Below are 19,840 nucleotides of genomic sequence, written 5' to 3'. Positions count from 1 at the left end.
TCATCATTAATAAAAGACTGATAAACAAAGTTCTGTGTGTAATTCAGGCATCAAACGCACAAGAGCGGATCTGCAATCAAACACTTTTCAATCAGCTTTGGTTCCGGAAGATTTTTCCCATCTGTTCCCATTTTAAATTTAAAAAAATCATAGCTTCATTCGAAACTTGGTGACTTCATTGGTACTTGGTATATGAACACCCCAAAAAAATTGGGGACAGGATTTGAAAAGTCTAAGTGGTCATAAAAACTCAGGACCTTCGGGTCAAAAATGACCCCCATAGGAAATGAATGGGAAATTGGCAAAAATATGAAAATACAGAGTTTGTGCATACAATCTACAAATCAGCCAGGATGCAGAAAAAAGGACTCAACAGTGAAGATCTCTAAAACATCAAGAGTGCAAAACAGACAAAAAAACTCACACACTTCAGATACTCTGTCAACAACAAAACAGGCCAATCTCACTCAGCCAAAATGTCTGAAATAACCATTTGTGGAGCAGATATATGATGATGCTTGTTTACACACACTTTGGACACACACTGTGTTCAAACACCTTATAAAAGTGAATTTTGCATAATATTTCCCATTCATTTCCTATAGGGGGTCATTTTTGACCCGAAGGTCCTGAGTGTGACTATTTTTTTGTACGACCACTTAGACTTTTCAAATCCTGTCCCCAATTTTTTGGGGTGTTCATATACCAAGTACCAATAAAGTCACCAAGTTTCGGACCATTCCGATAAAGCTACGATTTAAAAAATGTTTTCACAAAACGCAAGATCCACTATAGTGGTAAAAATTTGCTATTATTAAAAAAAATTATATAGAGATATCCATTTTTTATTATATTCAATGGGGAAAAATGGGTCATATTTATTGCATAAATATTAATTATAAATCATAAAATTATTTCAAAACACCAAAAAAGAAAAGAAAAAATATTATTGAACAAAAATATATTTCATTGATTTTACTCAAATCTTTTTTTATCTTAATCCTGCCCTCCGGGTCATTTTTGACCCGAAGGTCCTGAGTGTGACCCATAAATGAAGAACCCCAGAGGGTTAAACGCCATAATTTTATGTGTGTAGGGTTTTATTTTGACCAGCTGAGAACTCACGAAGAGCTCATAAAATGTTCAACACATTCAGAACAGCAGCAGGATTTCCTCCGTTGTGCAGAAACGCAGATCTGCATATATTGATGAGGCACTTTACCTCCTCCCTGCTCCACGTTTGCCCTCTACTCATTTTGGATACACCGATCTTTCCTCTTTAGCGTCTCGCTCCGCTTGTAGGGTTCGGATGGCAGCGTTCACATATGTTCAAATGAACCGCACTAACCGAGCAATCGCACCAGGGTTCGTTTTAATCCAACCAAACATGACAAGTGTGAACACACCCTAAGAAACCCCCGAATCAGCTGTCCTGTTTCACTCAGAGTTGATCTTTTTTCAACTTCAGGCGCTCAGAGCGCTCCTTCTAAAACGCGAGGCACCCGGGGGACATAAGCAGCGCGCATAACGCTCAATGCCAACAGAAATCTATTCAAAAAAGGCGCCTCTCGCTGCAAAAAAACTGCAAAAGCTGATCCACTGGATCTCACAACTCCGAAAACACCAGATCACATGTTCAAATAGGCGCTCTCTTTATAAATAAACCACAGATTTGAGCTTTAAACTACATTCTCACCTGAAACAGTCTTAAAACGAGTTTTTGTGACACAATAACAGTAGTATTTTTAAATTACGTGGGGTTTCTCGTCCACTATTAACTTGCCATTAGTTTATGACATCACTTCCCCATGTGACAGTAGCGAGCAGGCTCCTGATTAGTTAACGCGGCACGAATTGGCACCAAAGTCCAGATCTTTCAACTCGGGCATCAGACGCGAATTCGCAAACATGTGAATGCGCAAAAAACACTTGCTCGTATGGAAGACGCTCAATTCATGTCATTTGTGCAAACTGGACGCACAAATGAGGCGAAAACGCGTCCATCACACCGCGCTAAAAGCGTCTATCACGCCACAAGACCTCCAGACACGCATCAAATCACCTTTACAATAGCTATGTTTCCATCCAAAGTTGCGAATATAATTTATGCTCAAAAATGCAATATCGCATAAAACATTTGAGAATAAAGCACCGTCCATCCAGTGAGTCAAATAGAACATAATTATCACTTCCTGATAAACTACCGCTAAAAAATCACTAAGAAACATAGTAGAAGCCACCATACATAATCATTTTCGTATGTAATAAATGATTCACATCTCAATAAACTTGTCATGCTTTCATGGGCAGATGTGCTGTTTGGGAACGCAGTCGTATAAGACAGTTCTAGGAGGGAAATATACCGAGCATCTTTGACAACAGACTTCTGAAAAACCAAAACAGCATCTCAGATGTTTTGCAACAAAAGATTTTTCCGCTGGTTAGTACAGTTATGCTGTTACATCGCGAAAGTCACATGATTTTCTTTATGAGCATAAAGGAATTGATTGGGTAAATGCGTTTCCATCGTAGTTTATGCGCATTTTTTAGTATCGGAGAGAACATTTATCCTACTCAAACGAGCGCATACGTTTTTTATGCGCGTTTTTAGAATTTATGCGCATCTTGGCGTTTTCATTCAGCATTTTTTGATGCGATATCCCAAAATGCGCATAAAAATAGGTGGATGGAAACATAACTATTGACTTAACTTGACTTGACGTTCCAGACGCTCTATTCGCGTTTGGTGTGAACGCAGCATGAGAGTTCATCGATGATGGTGAGTAGTGTCATAAAACTTTTATTTTATGCACTGATAAACACAACTGGACCAGAAATGTATTATAAGTAAGAAACTGCTTTTTGATGTCAAAGTCTCGATAGGGTTCGAATCACAAAAATATTTAGGATTACTTGAATCGCATATCAAATTTCCATGCATTTGGATTTGAACATAAACAAACTTAATGTGATGCATATTTATCAGTCATGCATAAATGAAACGGGTCAGATTTCTGCACTCAAAAAATCATGACATCATTTATTATTAACTCTTTTCCAGCCAGTGTTTCTTTTAAGAGTTGTCAGCCAGCTCCAGTATTTTTTGAACAAATTCACAAAACATTCATGGCCCCCAGAATATTTTATCCCAGCTTCATGTATTCTTTTGTAACTCTTTCACAGTCATTGACGGAATTTTCTGTGTTTTCACTGTTATACGGTAGGGGGCGCTATTACACATCTTCTGAACGAGTACTGAATCTCCAGATCAAAACACAGGAGAAGAAGAAGCATAAATAAGCGATAGCATATTTAATCATATACATATGTAAAATAACATGATCATCAACATTAAACAGCATATAAATCAAAACTGCCTAATGTTACAGAAGGAAATGTCGACCCAGGAAGGGTTAAAGTGGACATATTATGCCCTTTTCACACGATGTAATATAAATCTCAGGTGTCCCCAGAATGTGTCTGTGAAGTTTCAGCTCAAAATACCCCACAGATCATTTATTAAAGCTTGTCAAATTTGCCCCTATTTGGGTGTGAGCAAAAACACACCGTTTTTTGTGTGTGTCCCTTTAAATGCAAATTAGCTGCTGCTCCCCGCCCCCCTTTCAGAGAGGGAGGAGCTTCAGATACTCCGTCAACAACAAAACAGGCCAATCTCACTCAGCCAAAATGTCTGAAATAACCATTTGTGGAGCAGATATATGATGATGTTTGTTTACACACACTTTGGACACACACTGTGTTCAAACACCTTATAAAAGTGAATTTTGCATAATATATCCCCTTTAACGACTGTGAAGCTTTAGGGGTGTTGATGGACTCGATCGACTCCATCTGTGTTTTGATCATCGTTCTGAATCCCATCTGGACGTAGTCTTTGACAAAAACATGATTTTCTCAGCTTTTTGTTCAAAATGTTGCTTTTTTAATGAAATTCATACCCCCAAATATTCTGGGAGCAATGGAAATTTAGTAAAATGGTCAAAAACGCTGGCGGTGGCTGGCAACTTTTGCTGGCAGGGAGTTCATCAACACTTGAATGTGGGTAAGTTTCATAAAAAAAGCAACATATTGAGCAAAAAGCTGAGAAAATCATGTTTCTGTCAAAGACTGCGTCCAGATGGGATTCAGAACGATGATCAAAACACAGATGGAGTCGATCGAGTCCATTAACATCCCTAAAGCTTGAGTCGTTAACCCTTTCTGGGTCACATTTCATTCAGTGACATCAGGTAGTTTTGATTTGTATGCTGTTTAATGTTGATGATCATGTTATTTTATATATGGAACTGATTACATGTGATATCGCTTGTTTCTGCTTCTTCTTCGCCTATGTTTTGATCTTGAGTACTCGTTCAGAAGATGTGTAATAGCGCCAATAGCACAGAAAGACGGAAAATTTGGTCAATGGCGGGGAAAGAGTTAACAAGCAAAGTCAGAATTGAATGAAGCTTTTGTAAGGGGAAGATTGCTCATCTAAAACACAGCACAGCCGAGTCTGGAGGGAATTGTGGCATTGCTGTGGGCTGTAAAATTCATTGTAAAGTAATTTAATGCCAACAGAACAGTGGCTAACCCAGTTTGAATGCTCGAGCCGGTTCAGTCCGGTTCAGAATGACGCTCTGGGGTTCTGCTGTGTGTGTTTTGGAAAGGGTCAGAGATAAAAAGAGGGCAAGAGACAGAAAGAGAGGCCCTCGGGTCGAGTCCTGGAAACGCCTGAGCTGTTCTACTTAAAGATCCTTAAATAGGAAGATCTGGACCCGGCGATCGCCAGGCTCGGTGTCGTTATGTTAACTTGAATAACAAATATATATTGCCAAAAATATTGGGACGTCCTTTCAAATCCCTGAGTTCAGGTGTTCAATCCCTTCATGGCCACAGGTGTATAAATCAAGCTCTGGCAGACGCTTCTACACACATTAGTGAGAGAATGGGCCGCTCTCAGGAGCGTGTGTGTGTGTGTTCGCTTCTACACACATTAGTGAGAGAATGGGCCGCTCTCAGGAGCGTGTGTGTGTGTGTGTGTGTGTTCGCTTCTACACACATTAGTGAGAGAATGGGCCGCTCTCAGGAGCGCGTGTGTGTGTGTGTGTGTGTTCGCTTCTACACACATTAGTGAGAGAATGGGCCGCTCTCAGGAGCGTGTGTGTGTGTGTTCGCTTCTACACACATTAGTGAGAGAATGGGGCGCTCTCAGGAGCGTGTGTGTGTGTGTGTGTGTGTGTGTTCGCTTCTACACACATTAGTGAGAGAATGGGCCGCTCTCAGGAGCGCGCGTGTGTGTGTGTGTGTGTTCGCTTCTACACACATTAGTGAGAGAATGGGCCGTTCTCAGGAGCGCGCGTGTGTGTGTGTGTGTGTGTGTGTGTGTGTTCGCTTCTACACACATTAGTGAGAGAATGGGCCGTTCTCAGGAGCGTGTGTGTGTGTGTGTGTGTGTGTGTGTGTGTGTGTTCGCTTCTACACACATTAGTGAGAGAATGGGCCGTTCTCAGGAGCGTGTGTGTGTGTGTGTGTTCGCTTCTACACACATTAGTGAGAGAATGGGCCGCTCTCAGGAGCGTGTGTGTGTGTGTGTGTGTGTTCGCTTCTACACACATTAGTGAGAGAATGGGTCGTTCTCAGGAGCGTGTGTGTGTGTGTGTGTTCGCTTCTACACACATTAGTGAGAGAATGGGCCACTCTCAGGAGTGTGTGTGTGTGTGTGTGTGTTCGCTTCTACACACATTAGTGAGAGAATGGGCCGCTCTCAGGTGTGTGTGTGTGTGTGTGTGTTTGTTCGCTTCTACACACATTAGTGAGAGAATGGGCCGCTCTCAGGAGCTCAGAGAACTCAAGTGTGGGGCCGTGATCGGTGGACACCTGTGCAATAAGTGCAAAAATTATACTAAATATTCCACGCTCAACTGTTAGTGGGATTATAACAAAGTGGAAGCGATTGGGAACAACAGCAACTCGAAGCCACGAAGTGAAACCACAGAGCGGGGTCAGCGCATGCTGAGGGTCACAGAAGTCGCCAACTTTCTGCAGAGTCAAGAGCTCCAAACTCCTGTGGCCTTCAGATGAGCTCAAGAACAGTGTTAGAGCTTCAGGGAATGGGTTTCCATGGCCGAGCCGCTCATCCAAGCCTTACATCACCAAGTGCAATGCAAAGCGTGGGATGCAGTGGGGTAAAGCGTGCCGCCACTGGACTCTAGAGCAGTGGAGACATGTTCTCTGAGTGACAAATCACGCTTCTCCGTCTGACAATCCCATGGACGAGTCTGGGTTTGGCGGTTGCCAGGAGAACGGGACTCGCCTGACTGCATTGTGCCAAGTGTAAAGTTTGGTGGAGGCGGGATTATGGGGTGGGGTTGTTTTTCAGGAGTTAGTTCCAGTGAAAGGAACTCTTAATGCTTCACCAAGACATTTTGGACAATTTCATGCTCCCAACTTTGTGGGACCAGTTTGGGGACGGCCCCTTCCTGTCCCAGCATGATTGACCAGTGCACAAAGCGTCTCCATAAAGACATGAGGAGGAGCGAGTTTGGTGTGGAGGAACTTGAGTCCTGACCTCAACCCGATAGAACAGCTTTGGGATGAATTAGAGCGGAGACTGAGAGCCAGGCCTTCTCGTCCAACATCACAAATGCGCTTCTAGAAGATTCCCCATAAACACACTCCTAAACCTTGTGCCTTCCCAGAAGAGCTGAAGCTGTTAGAGCTGCAAAGAGCGGACGACTCCATATTAAACCCTACGGATGAAGAATGGGACGTTCATGTGCATGTAAAGGCAGGCATCCCAAAACTTTTGGCAATAAAGTGTATCATAATAAAGAGGTGTGCATGCAATAAAATCTCACGGTGATGTGAATATCAGCATTTACATACTGAAATATCAGCGCTCACTAAATTAAACGTGCGGTGCCTTACGGTGTAACACCTTTACATAATTTCCATTATAATGAATCAACTTTGAGTTATTTAAATATATAGCCAAGCCATGCTTATTTCTACTAATTTAAATCATATTTTGATTAACATTCCCTAATGTTCAAAAGGTCTATTGATAAATGAACTTTAAAAAGCTGCTCTGATGTAATATCATGTAACTCTATAACTCTACTAATGTTTGAGAGACTGAGATGAATAATAATCATGTAATTACATAAAGAGAAATAGCCAAACAAAATTAGCCAACCTATTTTAAATTGAATAATTTGACAGACACTTCTGTTCAAAAGTTTGAAAAAGAAATCAATACTTTTAATCATTAAGGATGCATTAAATTGATCAAAAGTGACAGTAAAGACATTTATAATGTAACAAAAGACACTATTTCAAATAAATGCTGTTCTTTTGAACTTTCTATTCATCATAGAATCCTGAAAAATACAATGCATCAGTGTCCACAGATATATGATTTATGATAATAATCATAAATGTGTCTTGAGCATCAGATCCTCATATGAGAATGATTTGTGAAGGGTCATGTGACACTGAAGACTGGAGTAATGATGATAAATTCAGCTTTGACCACAGGAATAAATTACACTTTACTATATATTCACATAGAGAACAGATGATCTACACTGGAGGAATATTAGACAATTTTTACTGTATTTTTGAATTAATTGATAATCATCATCGCACACATGTTGGTAATAGACAGGTGTGAAGGAAATGAGGATAAAAATTTTTTTATCTTCCTGACCGCAAACTTTTGAACAATATTGTATTTCCAAACAAAATATGGTATTCAGTAAGAAAAATTATTTGATCCATCATCAATTGATTTACCGCTGTCACACGATTTTTGAGACATAAAGAAACGATTGTAAAAAAGTCTAAAGACGTTTCCATTTTCAACATCAAAACATGGGCCAATCCACGGACAACTAACAGGTATTAGGACGAACGTAAAGAAGGCGCTTGAGACGCACAAGTCAGTAATATATCTGAAGATTTACTGGCGTGAAGTTTCGTGCACAAATGAAAAACAGGAGTTGTCTGGCTATCACCAGACCAAGCTCAATTTAAGATTGAACATTGGTCTGTTGAGTCTGCTGTGTATTTTCTACTGCACCAGAGGCGTGATAAACGAGCATAGTTCAAATGACTCTGCACGCAATTGGATAGTCCTTCAACCAATCAGGCGTTGGGTTAACTCTGTCAGCTGACGGGCTGGTAGTCACATTAAAAAAATAACTTTAACAAACAAAAAAATGCTCCAATTATTTTTCTAAATTAACTTAATAAAGAAACTAAACGAAATATAACTACTTTGACATTAAAAACTAAAATTAACTATTTTAATGGCTCCAACAATGTGTAATAAGGAGGATAAAAAAGCACGGGCCAGGCTAGGAACTAGATCTGAGCTTCTCGTCTGCAAGCGTTCATTTTTCACAAAAGAGAGCAATGCGAGTAACAAGCTCATTTAAATTTCAGTGATTGTAATTGCGTTACTTGATTAAAAAAAAATATTTAGTTACTTGCGCGTTACCACTAAAAGTAGTGGAATTATATTACTCCCAACACTGGTCATCACTATATAAGTCGTTATTTAGTTTTTTTTTTGTGCACAAAAACTATTATCGTCGCTTCATAAAGTTATTGTAGAATCACTGTAGTGAGATGGACTTTGTAACGACGTCTTTAGTGTCTTTTATGGGTCTTGAGAGCAGAGCCGGCCCAAGGCATAAGCGAACTAAGCGGCTGCTAAGGGCCCCCAAGAGCACATTAAATGACTTTTGCTGTATGTTATTTTATAATTTTTGAAATCACAATTGGCCTTAAACAATTACTAAATAAACTGCACATTTTTTAGTTTTCTAATATATGCACGGATTGATTCTGAGCACAAGTTCACGGCGCCATCGGCCGGACACTATTCGCTTGTTAGCCAGGGTTCAAAGTCCAAAGTGCGAGAAAATCGGCGCTAAAACGTAATACTCGTCAGTTGCCCGGTAATCTTTTTATGAATGGATGGATTTAGTAAACACGGACTGTAGTAAACAAACACGGACATTCAAATGGTTGCGTAACGCGCGAAAACAACATGAGAGGGAGTAAATGCAGAATTAAAATTCTTGGATGAGCTAAACATTTACAGTTTGAGTGGTCATTTTGACACACTTTCTTGTGATGAGAACTGTGACTGATTTAAAGCGGAAACACCATTTAAAGCGGCACTTCTTAGTGAAAGCGGAAACATTATTTAAAGCGGAAACACCATTTAAAGCGGCACTCCTTAGTGAAAGCGGAAACATTATTTAAAGCGGAAACATTATTTAAAGCGGCACTCCTTAGTGAAAGCGGAAACATTATTTAAAGCGGAAACACCATTTAAAGCGGCACTCCTTAGTGAAAGCGCGAACATTATTTAAAGCGGAAACACCATTTAAAGCGGCACTCCTTAGTGAAAGCGCGAACATTATTTAAAGCGGAAACACCATTTAAAACGGCACTCCTTAGTGAAAGCCCATTTAAAGCGGCACTCCTTAGTGAAAGCCCATTTAAAGCGGCACTCCTTAGTGAAAGCGCGAACATTATTTAAAGCGGAAACACCATTTAAAGCGGCACTCCTTAGTGAAAGCGCGAACATTATTTAAAGCGGAAACACCATTTAAAGCGGCACTCCTTAGTGAAAGCCCATTTAAAGCGGCACTCCTTAGTGAAAGCCCATTTAAAGCGGCACTCCTTAGTGAAAGCGTGAACATTATTTAAAGCGGAAACACCATTTAAAGCGGCACTCCTTAGTGAAAGCGCGAACATTATTTAAAGCGGAAACACCATTTAAAGCGGCACTCCTTAGTGAAAGCGCGAACATTATTTAAAGCGGAAACACCATTTAAAGCGGCACTCCTTAGTGAAAGCGCGAACATTATTTAAAGCGGAAACACCATTTAAAGCGGCACTCCTTAGTGAAAGCGGAAACATTATTTAAAGCGGAAACACCATTTAAAGCGGCACTTCTTAGTGAAAGCGGAAACATTATTTAAAGCGGAAACACCATTTAAAGCGGCACTCCTTAGTGAAAGCGGAAACATTATTTAAAGCGGAAACATTATTTAAAGCGGCACTCCTTAGTGAAAGCGCGAACATTATTTAAAGTGGAAACACCATTTAAAGCGGCACTCCTTAGTGAAAGCGCGAACATTATTTAAAGCGGAAACACCATTTAAAGCGGAACTCCTTAGTGAAAGCGCGAACATTATTTAAAGCGGAAACACCATTTAAAGCGGCACTCCTTAGTGAAAGCGCGAACATTATTTAAAGCGGAAACACCATTTAAAGCGGCACTCCTTAGTGAAAGCGCGAACATTATTTAAAGCGGAAACACCATTTAAAGCGGAACTCCTTAGTGAAAGCGCGAACATTATTTAAAGCGGAAACACCATTTAAAGCGGCACTCCTTAGTGAAAGCGGAAACATTATTTAAAGCGGAAACACCATTTAAAGCGGCACTCCTTAGTGAAAGCGGAAACATTATTTAAAGCGGAAACACCATTTAAAGCGGCACTCCTTAGTGAAAGCGCGAACATTATTTAAAGCGGAAACACCATTTAAAGCGGCACTCCTTAGTGAAAGCGGAAACATTATTTAAAGCGGAAACACCATTTAAAGCGGCACTCCTTAGTGAAAGCGGAAACATTATTTAAAGCGGAAACACCATTTAAAGCGGCACTCCTTAGTGAAAGCGGAAACATTATTTAAAGCGGAAACACCATTTAAAGCGGCACTCCTTAGTGAAAGCGCGAACATTATTTAAAGCGGAAACACCATTTAAAGCGGCACTCCTTAGTGAAAGCGGAAACATTATTTAAAGCGGAAACACCATTTAAAGCGGCACTCCTTAGTGAAAGTGCGAACATTATTTAAAGCGGAAACACCATTTAAAGCGGCACTCCTTAGTGAAAGTGCGAACATTATTTAAAGCGGAAACACCATTTAAAGCGGAACTCCTTAGTGAAAGTGCGAACATTATTTAAAGCGGAAACACCATTTAAAGCGGCACTCCTTAGTGAAAGCGCGAACATTATTTAAAGCGGAAACACCATTTAAAGCGGAACTCCTTAGTGAAAGCGCGAACATTATTTAAAGCGGAAACACCATTTAAAGCGGCACTCCTTAGTGAAAGTGCGAACATTATTTAAAGCGGAAACACCATTTAAAGCGGCACTCCTTAGTGAAAGTGCGAACATTATTTAAAGCGGAAACACCATTTAAAGCGGCACTCCTTAGTGAAAGTGCGAACATTATTTAAAGCGGAAACACCATTTAAAGCGGAACTCCTTAGTGAAAGTGCGAACATTATTTAAAGCGGAAACACCATTTAAAGCGGCACTCCTTAGTGAAAGTGCGAACATTATTTAAAGCGGAAACACCATTTAAAGCGGCACTCCTTAGTGAAAGCGGAAACATTATTTAAATCGGAAACACCATTTAAAGCGGCACTCCTTAGTGAAAGCGGAAACATTATTTAAAGCGGAAACACCATTTAAAGCGGCACTCCTTAGTGAAAGCGCGAACATTATTTAAAGCGGAAACATTATTTAAAGCGGCACTCCTTAGTGAAAGCGCGAACATTATTTAAAGCGGAAACACCATTTAAAGCGGCACTCCTTAGTGAAAGCGCAAACATTATTTAAAGCGGAAACACCATTTAAAGCGGCACTCCTTAGTGAAAGCGCAAACATTATTTAAAGCGGAAACACCATTTAAAGCGGCACTCCTTAGTGAAAGCGGAAACATTATTTAAAGCGGAAACATTATTTAAAGCGGCACTCCTTAGTGAAAGCGCGAACATTATTTAAAGCGGAAACATTATTTAAAGCGCCACTCCTTAGTGAAAGCGCGAACATTATTTAAAGCGGAAACATTATTTAAAGCGCCACTCCTTAGTGAAAGCGCGAACATTATTTAAAGCGGAAACACCATTTAAAGCGGCACTCCTTAGTGAAAGCGGAAACATTATTTAAAGCGGAAACACCATTTAAAGCGGCACTCCTTAGTGAAAGCGCGAACATTATTTAAAGCGGAAACACCATTTAAAGCGGCACTCCTTAGTGAAAGCGGAAACATTATTTAAATCGGAAACACCATTTAAAGCGGCACTCCTTAGTGAAAGCGGAAACATTATTTAAAGCGGAAACACCATTTAAAGCGGCACTCCTTAGTGAAAGCGCGAACATTATTTAAAGCGGAAACATTATTTAAAGCGGCACTCCTTAGTGAAAGTGCGAACATTATTTAAAGCGGAAACACCATTTAAAGCGGAACTCCTTAGTGAAAGCGCAAACATTATTGAAAGCGGAAACACCATTTAAAGCGGCACTCCTTAGTGAAAGCGCAAACATTATTTAAAGCGGAAACACCATTTAAAGCGGAACTCCTTAGTGAAAGCGCGAACATTATTTAAAGCGGAAACACCATTTAAAGCGGAACTCCTTAGTGAAAGTGCGAACATTATTTAAAGCGGAAACACCATTTAAAGCGGCACTCCTTAGTGAAAGCGCAAACATTATTTAAAGCGGAAACACCATTTAAAGCGGAACTCCTTAGTGAAAGTGCGAACATTATTTAAAGCGGAAACACCATTTAAAGCGGAACTCCTTAGTGAAAGCGCAAACATTATTGAAAGCGGAAACACCATTTAAAGCGGCACTCCTTAGTGAAAGCGCAAACATTATTGAAAGCGGAAACACCATTTAAAGCGGCACTCCTTAGTGAAAGCGCAAACATTATTTAAAGCGGAAACACCATTTAAAGCGGCACTCCTTAGTGAAAGCGCAAACATTATTTAAAGCGGAAACACCATTTAAAGCGGAACTCCTTAGTGAAAGTGCGAACATTATTTAAAGCGGAAACACCATTTAAAGCGGAACTCCTTAGTGAAAGCGCAAACATTATTGAAAGCGGAAACACCATTTAAAGCGGCACTCCTTAGTGAAAGCGCAAACATTATTTAAAGCGGAAACACCATTTAAAGCGGCACTCCTTAGTGAAAGCGCAAACATTATTTAAAGCGGAAACACCATTTAAAGCGGCACTCCTTAGTGAAAGCGCGAACATTATTTAAAGCGGAAACACCATTTAAAGCGGCACTCCTTAGTGAAAGCGCGAACATTATTTAAAGCGGAAACACCATTTAAAGCGGCACTCCTTAGTGAAAGCGGAAACATTATTTAAAGCGGAACTCCTTAGTGAAAGCGCGAACATTATTTAAAGTGGAAACACCATTTAAAGCGGCACTCCTTAGTGAAAGCGCGAACATTATTTAAAGCGGAAACACCATTTAAAGCGGCACTCCTTAGTGAAAGCGGAAACATTATTTAAAGCGGAACTCCTTAGTGAAAGCGGAAACATTATTTAAAGCGGAAACACCATTTAAAGCGGCACTCCTTAGTGAAAGCGCGAACATTATTTAAAGCGGAAACACCATTTAAAGCGGCACTCCTTAGTGAAAGCGGAAACACCATTTAAAGCGGAACTCCTTAGTGAAAGCGCGAACATTATTTAAAGTGGAAACACCATTTAAAGCGGCACTCCTTAGTGAAAGCGGAAACATTATTTAAAGCGGAAACACCATTTAAAGCGGCACTCCTTAGTGAAAGCGCGAACATTATTTAAAGCGGAAACACCATTTAAAGCGGCACTCCTTAGTGAAAGCGCGAACATTATTTAAATCGGAAACACCATTTAAAGCGGCACTCCTTAGTGAAAGCGCGAACATTATTTAAAGCGGAAACACCATTTAAAGCGGCACTCCTTAGTGAAAGCGCGAACATTATTTAAAGTGGAAACACCATTTAAAGCGGCACTCCTTAGTGAAAGCGCGAACATTATTTAAAGCGGAAACACCATTTAAAGCGGCACTCCTTAGTGAAAGCGCAAACATTATTTAAAGCGGAAACACCATTTAAAGCGGCACTCCTTAGTGAAAGTGCGAACATTATTTAAAGCGGAAACACCATTTAAAGCGGCACTCCTTAGTGAAAGCGCGAACATTATTTAAAGCGGAAACACCATTTAAAGCGGCACTCCTTAGTGAAAGCGCAAACATTATTTAAAGCGGAAACACCATTTAAAGCGGCACTCCTTAGTGAAAGCGCAAACATTATTTAAAGCGGAAACACCATTTAAAGCGGCACTCCTTAGTGAAAGCGCGAACATTATTTAAAGCGGAAACACCATTTAAAGCGGCACTCCTTAGTGAAAGCGCAAACATTATTTAAAGCGGAAACACCATTTAAAGCGGCACTCCTTAATGAAAGCGCAAACATTATTTAAAGCGGAAACACCATTTAAAGCGGCACTCCTTAGTGAAAGCGCAAACATTATTTAAAGCGGAAACACCATTTAAAGCGGCACTCCTTAGTGAAAGCGCGAACATTATTTAAAGCGGAAACACCATTTAAAGTGGCACTCCTTAGTGAAAGCGGAAACATTATTTAAATCACCTTATTATCATTATTTAGATTATTTAGATCACATTTAGTTTTACTAGCATGACTATCAAAGCATTTTAGATGGTTTATTCTATATGTATAGCGAACACTTGGGAGAGATGCTGCCTGCATTGAAAGCGCAAGTAATGCGTGAGGGAAAAATTTAAGTTTACAGAGTTTCAGTGGCATTATTACATTAAACAACTATATATAATGTTGAATATAATGTTGATTAATGCAATGGGGAAATATTTCTTGGGTCCTGATAATAATAGGCTATACTAATAATAATAATAATATTATTTTAATAATAATAAAAAATAAAAAAAACACTCTTGATTTTGGCTACATATCGTATCATGAGTTCAGTATCGAGAAACATATCGAATCGTGACACGAGTGTATCGTCACCCCTAGGGCCCTATTTTAACGATCTGAAACGCAAGTGTCAAAGCGGGAAGCGCAAGTAACTTTGTGGGCGGGTCTCGGCGCTGTTGCTATTTTCCCGGCGGGATAAATGGCTCTTGCGCCCGGCGCAAATCTAAAATGGGTTGGTCTGAAGTAGCTTCATTATTCATAGGTGTGGTTTGGGCGTAACGTGAATAAACCAATCCGAGCGTCATCCAACATTCCCTGTAAAAGCAGGTGCGCAAGTTCCATTATGGATTGCTATTATTATGGCGTATTTACCAGGCGCACGCCAGGAGCGGTTCACAGCCGAGGAGACTGATGTTCTTGTAAGAGCAGTGAAAGACAGAGAAGTTGTGTTGTATGGGGATGGGAGAAACCCACCCAAAATAGCGTCGGTTAAACAGGCGTGGGAGGAAATAGCCACAATTGTTTCATCAGCTGGCATCCCCAGGACGTCGCACCAGTGCCGCAAGCGCTACAATGACATCAGAAGACGGGGAAAGTCCAAGCTTGTCAGCATCAATCGGGCACGCCGTGTAACGGGAGGTGGATCTGCCTCTACTCAGGACCTGACGCCAGCAGAGGACGTCGCTGCGTCCACCCTCACCCATTTTTTTTCCTGGTTCTTGACGGACAAACCAATTTGTTAGATGTCCTTATATACATATATGTCTTACCAGAAGTTGCCACTATTGGGCAAACAGGTCTCCTTAATTATTAGACTACAATTAGCCTGAATAATTTGTAAGCTAGATTTATGCCTATTTTTTCACATCTTCGTGGCACACCACAATGATTTCCGTCATCTCATGTGTTAATATTTTTTAGTGTAACAATTTATGATTTGCAAAAATAACTGTTGCATCTGTGTAGATTACATGAGCAAAGTGTATGCGCGTTGTGCACGCTATACATTATGGTCAAGCATGCGCCCTTAAAATAGCATAATGAACAACGCGCAACGCGCCACTGACTTTAGACTAGGTTTTTTCTGGTCAGTGGCGCAATTGTTTAATGGAACAGCAAAATAGCACCAGGGATTGTTTGCGCCGGAACACGCCTCCTTTTTTGCGCTGAAACGCCCAGGGAGCGCAAGTTCATTCACTAGTTTAGCGACGTGCTTCTGTGGAGGGAAAAGCGCGCTTTGCGCGGGTGCAAAATAGGAATGACACATGCGTCGGTGTACAAAGTCAATTGCGCTGGGTGCAAGATAGGGCCCAATGTGTGAATATCTTGTCTGTCGTTCTGCATGTCTTGGATAGGCTAAAGCAGAGCTTCCAGTTTCTCAGTAGATGTTTTTCTGCAAGTGCTATATCGTCCCCTTGGAATTATAAGTTGTGTAGCCTACATTTTGGAAGTTTTTGTTTTAGAAAATAAAAAGGTTCTTTCTACACAGTCGAATGGAATGCAAAAAATACAATTTTGTTCCCGCCAAAATAAAAGCTCTGTTTAATGTTTGAAAGAATTCAACAATTCTTGTTTTTAAAAGACATATCTTCTGCTCATCAAGAATGCATTTATTTGATCAAAAAAACAGTAGCCTAATATTGTGAAATATTATTATAATGTAAATCATCTGTTCTCTGTGTGAATATATAGTAAAGTGTAATTTATTCCTGTGATCAAAGCTGAATTTATCATCATTACTCCAGTCTTCAGTGTCACATGACCCTTCACTAATCATTCTCATATGAGGATCTGTTGCTCAAGACACATTTATGATTATCAGTTTTTATATTACAATATTTTTAGGATTCTTTGATTGAAGAGAAATGCTGTCCTTTTGAACCTTCTATTCATCAAAGAATCCTGGGGAAAAGTGAACATCTTCAGCATAAGAGACTAGGCTACTTAAAAAAAAGAAGAAAAGAAAAAAAAGTACATATCCCAACTGTAGTACTGTAAGACTTACTGTAAGGCTTTGAATATTAACATCTGACCACTCTTGTGGGTTTGCTACTGTTACAATTAAAAACTGTGTAAGGGTAAAACATGACAGGCAGACATTATGTAAGCAACACCGCTACAACTACTAACAATGATATATATACTGGGTGTGCGAATGATCAAGAACTGACAATAGTCAATCGTATTGGTGGCACAGAGGGGCAATAAAATTCAGCTTAGGGCCCCATAAGAGCTTGGACCGGCCCTGCTTGAGAGTGTAAAGTGCCTTTCTGAGCCATCGGATTTCAACTAAAATATCTTCATTTGTGTTCTGAAGATGAACGGAGGTCTTACGGGTGTCGAACGACATGAGGGTCAGTCATTAATGACACAATTTTTGGGTGAACTAACCCTTTAATGAATCCTTACCTTGAGCAAAATAAGCAAGCTGACATTCATTACAACCTATATCGTTTATTTAGAATACATACAAATGTCAATTATGTCTTTTAGTTTGTCAAGAGATTTAAAGGGATAGTTCACCCAAAAATGAAAATTAGCCCATAATTTACTCACCCTCAAGTCCTCCGGGGTGTGTATGACATTCTTCTTTCAAACGAATAAAATCTGAGTTATATTACAAAAGTCCAGGCTAATCCAAGCTTTATAATAGCAGTAATAGTTGCTCTGTTTTTGAAGTCCATAAAAAGTGCCCCTGTCCGTCATATAACTGCTCCACGCGGCTCTGGGGTGATAATAAAGGCCTTCTGAAGCAATTTATGGAGAAAGTGTTGAAAGTTCGCCTGCCGATGGAAAGACTAACGCTCAGGTCGGCTCGTCATGACGTCACGAACGCATCTTGAGTTTCACTTTCAACATTCAACACTTTTCCACAGAAGGCGGTCGGCCGAAAGTTTACTTGATAAAGTTTTAAATATGAATATTTTTCTTACACAAACGCATCGATTCGCTTCAGAAGGCCTTTATTAACACCCCAGAGCCGCGTGGAGCAGTTATATGACGGACAGATGCACTTTTTATGGACTTCAAAAACAGAGCAACTATTACTGCTATTATAAAGCTTGGATTAGCCTGAACTTTTGTAATATAACTCAGATTTTATTCGTCTGAAAGAAGAATGTAATATGCACCTAGGATGACTTGAGGGTGAGTAAATCATGGGCTAATTTTCATTTTTGGGTGAACTATCCCTTTAATGCACCGTTTTTGAAGAGTGCGCATGTGCGGATGTGCACTAGTATGTAAAATCAAGCTTGTGATTGAATCAGAAAATAAAGCAAAAATAACTGAGAAAAAAAAGAATGAATCCTCAGATGCCATGTCTGTAATTTATAGCAAAAAGTCTAGCATTAATTCGATCTCAAACGAATTAAATAAAATAAGTTAATACTCCACCACCTGCGTGACATCATTAACCAACGTGGTTGAACGATAGATTTGCGACAATATGGTTTCGAGAAATAGTCGTGACCAGTGTTGGGGAAAGTTACTTTGAAAAGTAATGCATTACAATATTGCGTTACTTCCTTAAAAAGTAACTAATTGAGTTACTTAGTTACTTTTTTAAAAAAGTACTGTGTTACGTTACTTTTGCGTTACTTTTTCTGACCTGGGCTGGGCTTGTTTTGTTTTTTTTATAACAAAAAATGTTATATTTTTGTGCAACGGTAAAGACCTCTTATACCAAAATTAAAATAATAAGCCCCAGGCTGAGGTAAAAATGCGAATTGACGCATGACCAGTAGAGGGCGCAGCTCTGCTGCCATTCTGGATAATGGGAGAATAGGATGCAGGAGGAAAAAGTTTTACCAATAAAAACAAAAAATCTAGTCATTTTCATCATCAAAGGTCAGCAGCAAGACATTGGTAAATGAAATATAAAGGTAGATTATGCATAAAAATAGTTGTTTTATTTAACATTTAATTATTGGAGGTTTGCATAGTTCTCTGATTTTGCATTTGACTGATTTTATTCATTTTGAGGAGTACGGAATCTTTATTGTGCAAGTGAGATGAATAAATGCTCACATTTAGTCTAGAACTACAATAACCATCATGTTTACACACACACACACACACACACACACACACACACACACACACACACACACACACACACACGCCTCTGCACTTATTTTCCTCAACATGGGGGCAGGAGAGCTGTCAGTCAAATGAATGTGAAAAAGTAACTCAGATATTTTGTTGTAAATTTGAAAAGTAATGCGTTACTTTAGTTACTTGGAAAAAGTAATATTACGTAACTCAAGTTACTTGTAATGTGTTACACCCAACACTGGTCGTGACTAGCTAGTTGATTTCTTCAACGTTATGTTGTTGTATGGGAAACGCACGCCTGATTGATCAGCCGATTTAAACTATAGGCATGTAAAATTGGTGAAAATCTTCTTTTTAGCTTTCGCAACGCTTACTGCACTTTCTACATTTCCTGCTTGTTTGTGAGTTCTTACATCCATCTTTTATTTGTTTAATTCGTTTAAAATGAATAGTGTACATATTTGGTTAAAATCGATTCCCTATTTTCGCTTTCGAGATGTGTTGGTTGGTCCGATCGATTTTCGAACGTAAAGTAACAGCCCTAAATGGATTCGATTCTGAAAAGTAGGCGATTTTGTTTGGGAAACCCGTTTGGAAACACTCATTATTTGTGAAGTTTTGTTCGGCGCTACAGAAATTAAAATTTAAAAACCCAACACACTGAAATGCTTTGCTTGAAAAGTGTGCTTGCAGCATCTTTCTGTGACATTTGCAAATACTTTTGGAAAACAAATGCTTTAACCCTCTGGGGCTCTTGGTTTAGGGGTTGCATTGGTCATCTTCCCGGGTCATAAGTGACCGGACACCTAAACATTAAACTTCCTCCACACCAGTCAAACCAATGCAATTTATTTTTGTTCAATAATATTTTTTTCTGTTTAATTTTGTATTTTGAGATGATTTGATGGTATTTCTTTATATATTTATGCAATAATTATGATCTATTTTTGCCATTGAAAATTATACAAAAAATTATTATTATTATTATTATGTTTTATTATTGCAGTATTTCAGGT

This window comes from Gobio gobio (genome assembly GCF_949357685.1).
Source record: "Gobio gobio genome assembly, chromosome: 18".
NCBI classification, from domain to species: domain Eukaryota; kingdom Metazoa; phylum Chordata; class Actinopteri; order Cypriniformes; family Gobionidae; genus Gobio; species Gobio gobio.
The sequence above is the reverse complement of the archived record's forward strand: the minus strand, read 5'-3'. Positions refer to the sequence as shown.